A 7,597-nucleotide genomic window follows, 5' to 3' on the forward strand; every position below is an offset into this window, starting at 1 on the left:
TGTAGTTTGTTCATTCTTGAAGGCCGTATGATAATATATATAATTGTTTACATCCTAGACATTAGATCTATGGTCATACCGCTTCTCCTTTTGATATACGAAAAAAAAGTTCTTGTAATGGACAAAAACATTAAAACAAAATTCATAGCTTTATAAATAAAATGTTTGTTTGGGAATTTTTTATAAAGCCAAGTTTTTTACTAATCCGTGTGATTGTTTGGTTTCCTTTAAGAAAAACGCGCATGAATGTATACGTTATGACATACGGATTTTACAATTTTCTGTGGTTGCTATTTTTTGTTTCTCTAAAAACGTTGTATATAGTTATGCTTGGTATGATGGACGATATAAAAGGAGGCAAGTAATTAGTCAAACAAGAAACCTTATTGGAAGAATTCTTCGACATGTTATCATTCTGGTGTTACTAGGATATCCCGAATATTTGTTTTTTTCTTACCAAAATAATTGATATTTTGATATTTAGCTAGATGATACGATTTTTTTTGCCGACTTGAATAATTATCTATGACAAAATTAAGGTTGGACATGCTTTTAGGAGGAGCATAAAAGAAACATGTGTATAGTTCAAAAATTATTTGGTTTTCTTGTTATATTTGTTATTCTCGTGGTGTTTTGTCTGATGCTTGGTCCGTTTCTGTGTGTGTTACGTTTCGGTGTTATGTCGTTGTTCTCCTCTTATATTTAATGCGTTTCCCTCGGTTTTAGTTTGTTACCCCGATTTTGTTTTTTGTCCCTGGATTTATGAGTTTTGAACAGCGGTATACTACTGTTGCCTTTATTTAATAACAAAAGTCTATACGAAAATCCAATGTATACAATAAACACAACAAAATAGAACATGTAAATGCCATACAAATATAAGTATATAGTGCAAACAACTTTCACCTCACCTCACCTATCCTCTTCATGCCGGTCGGCATTTAAGGCCCTGATGCACACAACTATCACAGAACAAAATTGACTACTGTTTTCTTACAGTTTCTTTATCACAGTTTCTTTTTCTTCATCACTGATTAGTTATAACAGTAACTTTATCACAGATTTTTTTTTAAAGTTTGACAAGAGCATATTACTTTTGTCCAAAGTATATAGGTCCAATTATTATAAATACTTATAAACAATACACAATACAATCACTTTTCTATATGAAAATTTTTATATTTTATTAGAAAGTTTATAAGATGTCGACTAAAATGGACTCAACACGACAGAAAGATGTCCTCGAAAATTAGCTTTTTATCAAAACTATTCACTCCTTATACTATTTGTGATACAGTGTGCTTGAGTAAAAATTTGGAAAATGGGTCAAATTCAGAAAACGTATTATACAAAGTTGCCGTGTTATGTTTTAGTTTAAGTAGTCCAATAAAGGATAAATATAAGTTGATAAATTCACTTATAACTTTTTGAAAGAGCCATAGTTAAGTTATTTTAGTATGTTGTTTTTTTTAAATATTAACTTGATATCGTATTTATAAATCAAGCACATGACTGTGTTTAGACTAATACTGACTAAATTAAACCATAATTGGACTATTACATGACATTTTGAATATTTCATACATAATCTCGGGTAAACTATTTTTACTCCCTAAAAACAATCTACAATATTACATTACTAAAAATAGATTATGACTAGCTATATATTAATATGACTAAATGCAAGTGTATTAAGATCAATTTCTCTAGAGTATTTCTAATATGATTAGGCGCAGACCTTTCATATTATGGAGGAATTTCTTTTCTCTGGACAAAACACTATTTATTGTTTTAAACTTAAAAGAAAAAAAATCAGATAAGATATATATAAAAATCTAAATTGTTTCTCTACGTTTCTATAGAACCAATTTGTTTTACTTCCCATGTGAAACAATTTAGTCTTAGTGAGGTAGAAAACTGTTTTTAAAAAAAATGTAAATCAAAAAGGGGAGATCCATAAAACTATTTTTTTATAGAAGCAATTTGATTTATTTTCATCTGAATTTTTTTACTTTCGAAATTTAAAAGCACACCATTTATTTAAAAAAAAACGCAAAAGATGAATGACCGATGTCTTAGTGAGGTATAAAAGTAATAACAAATATGTTAAACAAACAGAGGAGGTTCATACAACTGACAAAATTAAACTGAGCGAACAATATTTCTAGCACTGTTGCCTTTGAAGAAAGAAAATAGTTTATATGGACGGATGGAAGGTTGCTGATATGGTCCCCTGAATTAAATTGTTTATACAAATGAAAATACAGCTTAATTGCGCAAATCTATCAATCTAGATATTTGACCAGAACGCCGGTGTATTTTTCTATTTTGGATGGATTCTGAAATAGCAGAAAACAATGAAATAGGTCTTGAAGGAAACATGCACAATTTGAAAGATGCCCTAGTGATAAAACTGGAATGTATAGTATATTTACCTTTTTGTTTTATAACAAGAAACCGAGACACGTGACCACAATTTTGATTTAAAAAAATTGAAGCCACAATTTGATTCAAATGATTTCAAAAACTTGCTATAGATGTTTCTTTTTCAGACATAATTGTTTTTTGTTTTTTTGTGTTAGATTTGCAATGATTTATTAACAATCTGACAATTTTGTACAATTTGGACCTTTTTATAAAATATTTGACAAAAATATATTTATAATGAAATTCTATCGTTTCTAAAAATACACCTATTTGTTACTGAAATTTTTATTTAGTATTGGTCACTACATGCTCATTTATTGAAACACAACTGTCTATTAATTATAGTAATATGCTTCTAGTCCAGCGACCAATAATGCATAAAGCATGTAAATAGTTCCATAAAACACATAGTTTAGATAAAAACACTTTAACTATATGTCAATTAAATATAGGAGTTATCTTAACAAGCTCAGTGTGTCTCTCTCACCATGCTCACCCCGCAGTGTTTGGGTTGCTTCTCCATTATATCCAGTACAGCACTCGAACTGTAGCACAGCAAATATCCGATAGTCTTATTAAATATCAGAGCTTCGCATGGTGTCATTCACACTAGGTGTCAAGACATTGTACCAGTTTGACTTCTTGCATTGTTCTTAGGAACTGACATTTCTTTTCTTTCAGCACTGGTGTAAAGTCTCTTCAACTCGCAGGGGATCTATTCTAATGATGTGTTGTAGCGATCATAATAAATAGTAATGATATGATGATGTATAGTAAAACTGCTTTCGTACATAAAGACTGTGCATTTGTTGGGTTTCCATGGCAACCTAGAGAAACAAAACAAAAAACAAATTACATGATAAGTTATGTCTCTTACATGCTACAATACTATGATAATACAGGCTACAGTATTTATTATTTGCATTTAAATTGTATATAATCTCAAATAACAAACTATCTATTTTTAGAATTACCGAAATATCTGAAATCTTTTTAAAAATAGTTGTGGATACCCAGTTCTCGACGGTGAGTCACACTTAGAATTTAACATATAAAAACTATTATGTTATTAGTATTTTAGTGAAGGATAAACAAAACGTATCAAAACACAAACACGTAATCAACATGGTAAAAAAAGAATGATATAGATATCTGAGATAGACTAGCGGATCTTCTATAAATAGCAATTGAATGTATAAGAAAACTTTCAAAGCATTGTCAAAAATTAATAAGTTTATAATTAGTAATTTTTCTTTCCACAGATTTTCTTTGGTTTGTGTGTATTTGTCACAAAATCAAATTCAACTTTCTTTTCGTCAAAAATTGAAGCACTATTTGATCTGATTAGCAAAAGGGTCTAAATAAACAAAACAAAATAAAACTTGGTCATACCTGTAAAGTCAATCCTCACCTTGTTCCAGTAAATATCCACACCACTATTTACCGCACATTTATATGTCCCAGAATCGGATTCCCGGACTTCATTTGAATACAATCTAAACTCTAGACTGGGTTCATCGATATCTGATCTATTGACATAAAATCTTGATTCTGCATCTGTGCAATTGAATTCATGTATCACATACGTTTGACCATTGAGCAAGTTGAGACGTTTATGAACAATATCGTGAAAACTGCCATTTATTTGTTTTAGCAGCTTTGTCCAATATATTGTTTTCGATTGGGTCATGTTCACATGGTTCAGTTTACACGAGACAGAACAATTGCTTTTCGAAAACTGGATTTCAACATCTTGACTTTGAACACCTTTATCATCCTGAGTAATACATGCTGCTCTAACTGAAAGAGAGTTGCATGTTTTGATTAAAGTTGAAATCTGATGAGTGACATACTATTGCATTTGTGGGTGACAGTATATGCTGACCTTACTGTTATGAAAAGATTGAGAAGTGTGATTGGTCATTATAAGATGTGGTGTGATTGCCAATTAGACAACTAGCCAACGAAATTCAAATGACGCAGATGTTGATAACTATGGGTCTAGTACGGCCGTCAACAAAAGGCAAACTCATACTGTATAGTTCACGACATGATACGTGTATAATGTGGAACAATTCAAAAACGACTAGTATATGTTTACATGCCATTTACTTCATATGGGGAAGAAAGAGGAAATGTGGCTGCTTTAAAAGAGTAAATACGGAATTAAAATCAAGCGTAACAGTTTGAAGAGCTGTGGAACGGCCGTTAGATATTTGACGCAGGCCTTAGATAGATTTAAGGACTTTTCATATTCACATTTGCGATTTTCACTCCGTGTATGAAAAGATTAAAAGTATTCCGTTCTTAATAGGCCAGCACATTTATTTTCCTCTGATTAAAATTTGAACACAACATGGTAATAAATATAAACAAATTATTGAGACCTTTTTATCAAGTAGTAGTGTTATCACATGATGTATACAAACTTAATCAACATGATCAAAGTATAAACTTTTCTTACTTTGTACAAAATCGATTTATCTAAATAAAGGATTTTAATGATTTATTCTATATACTCAAACATATGAAAACAGACATAATAAAATAAATAAAATGTGTACATACTTGTTAATAATTCCCTCGCCAAACAAGTTAACAATATGAACAATATCATGTTAGAGCTAAAGAATGAGAAACAACTTTCAAAATGGTTAGATGGTTTCCAGACAACTTTTTTATGTGTCATTGGAAATACCAAATCTAATTTTATATGACAGAAATACTTACATGACGTAGTCTATATTTAAACCAGAATACCAGCGTGTGTCATCGTGATTCATAAAATAAGATATAAGAAGACTTTTCTTCAGGATGACATATTACAATGATTTCCAACTAACTGTTCCAGTAGCAGAAAAAAAATTATGCCTTTCATTCCAATGACCTTGTTGCACGTACGCTTTATCATGTTTATATCAATTGTTTATTGTTTCGATGAAAGAAATGTAAGCCACATGTTTTCAATAAATACTTCTACATGTTCATATATTTAAAGAAACTATTTACTTACTCAGCATTAAAACAGCAACATTAATAGTTTCAGTGGTGTATAAATGTTAAAAAAAATACTCTGAATTACATCCTCATATTAAATGTCTATTTATGAACATAACACACTTAAAAATAATTCAAAAAGGTAACTTGCTTTAATATTTATTGAATAAAACGTGTACCAACCAGTATTATACATGACTGTTATACACTAGTTTTTTTTAATTTAAATATTTTGGTAAATGTACTTCAATCTGACCATATCAGTTCAAACCTTTTCATTAAATGACAGTATTTAACAATAGTGATAAACATATGCTAGAAAACTACAGACCTATATCAATACTTCCTACATTATCAAAAATATTTGAAAAACATGTCGCAAAACATGTTTATCTATATCTGAAAAATATAAAGTATACACGAGGCACACTCTGGATTCCGATTTAACCACTCATGTCATACAGCCCTTACCAAATTAATTGACACCTGGCTCAAATGTATTGATAATGGTAATGTTGTAGGAACAGTCTTTTTAGATTTAAAAAGGCATTTGATCTCGTTAATCACCATTCTATGCCATAAATTACATTTATACAAAGTCTCTAATCATTCAATAAAATGGTTTGAGTCGTATCTGTCTAATCAGCTAATAGAAAACAAAAAGTGTGCTCTGGTAATACAGCCTTAGAATCTAAATGTATCAAATATGGGGTTCCCCAAGGGTTCATTTTATGTCCCCTTTTGTTTGTCTTATTTATAAATGACATGACTTTAAAAGCCACTCATACAGCCATTGATATGTATGCTGATGATACAACACTTCATACATATGGAACAAATAAGGAAGAGATAGAAAGGAAACTAAATTACGATGCCAACACCATAAATAATTGGTGTCAGAACAATAGGATGGTTATAAATCCCTCAAAAACTACTTCTATGTTGATTGGAACAAATAAAAAACGGACTTTGCTAGGAAATGATATGAATATATGTATACAAGATAGCCCAGTCACACCCGTTGAAATACAGAAACGTTTGGGTGTATATATTGACAAAAATTTGGCCTGGAAATTTCAAATTGACTATGTATGTAAAACCTTAAGTTCTCGTATCGCACTGTTATCTAGAATTAAGAAATTTTTTGATATAAGTAGCAGATAGCTGTTTTATAATGCTTATATTCTGCCCATACTTGATTTTTGTTGCTCAATATGGGGAAATTGCTATGAGGATGGATATAAAAAAATGCACAAAATGCAGAAAAAAGCCGCAAGGATTATACTTGATGCACCAATACTAACACCTAGTATAAATTTCTTTAAAGAGCTTAAGTGGTTGAATTTCAAATCTAGAATTTCATATCATAAGCTTATTCTTTTCATAAAATTCTAAACGATAAAGCACCTGGTGACTTTAAGGAACTCTGTTGTCCAATTGTTAACCTACATGGTAGAAATCTAAGGTCATCTGCAAACAATAATGTAGCTGTTGTACGACCGAAAACCAATTCAATGAAAACATCTTTTGTATATAGCTCATCTATACTTTGGAATAAACTACCAAATGAAATAAAATGTTGTGAAAACCTGGACACTTTTAAACAAAAATGTGTTGATTTCTTGACTATAAATGATTTATAACAACAAGCTCAAATATTCTAATGATTTGTATGTTATGTATATATATATATATATATAAATTTATTTTTCTTTTGTTCTACAGACAACTTATAGTCAGTATGCATAGTGCATTTACATAATATGTTAGAAACTGTAAGCTTTGTAATATTTGTACTGTTTGTTCTTTGTGAGGACCTCAAGGTAGATTAGCGAAAGCTAATTGAGCCACCCTCTTTAAATGAAGTCATTACTTACTTACTTACTTACTTAGTGTTGTGTCAATTGAAAGTACCAATTTATTTTATCTTTTTAAGCTAGTTTTTTTTCTAAAAATTTACAAAGAAAATTAGTTAACTTAAAAAGTTGGAATCAACAATATACATGAAGTAAGCTTGCTCAGTTTCTGACTTGCTTATAGTAAAATGACTAACCAAGCAAGAGGTGTGCATATGTTGTCTACACGTTATCATTTTGTGCAAACTAAAATTTTTATTTTCACTTTTGTACAAATTGTAATTTGTACAAAAAGTGCCCTTGCACATTACAATTGT

The 7,597-nt window shown here is 30.1% G+C and overlaps 1 long non-coding RNA gene across 1 annotated transcript; it reads right to left on the reverse strand.

Annotated features, from left to right (window-relative positions):
• Nucleotides 1–606: 606 nt before the first annotated feature.
• LOC139498854 (uncharacterized) lies at nt 607–5,128 on the reverse strand. Its single transcript, XR_011658024.1, has 3 exons — nt 4,996–5,128; nt 3,820–4,227; nt 607–3,254 (listed from the first exon to the last, which is right to left on the reverse strand). It is a non-coding gene; the product is annotated as an uncharacterized lncRNA (long non-coding RNA).
• Between the last annotated feature and the right edge of the window lie 2,469 nt (nt 5,129–7,597).

The sequence above is a fragment of the Mytilus edulis genome, chromosome 12 (genome assembly GCF_963676685.1).
Source record: "Mytilus edulis chromosome 12, xbMytEdul2.2, whole genome shotgun sequence".
Taxonomy (NCBI): domain Eukaryota; kingdom Metazoa; phylum Mollusca; class Bivalvia; order Mytilida; family Mytilidae; genus Mytilus; species Mytilus edulis.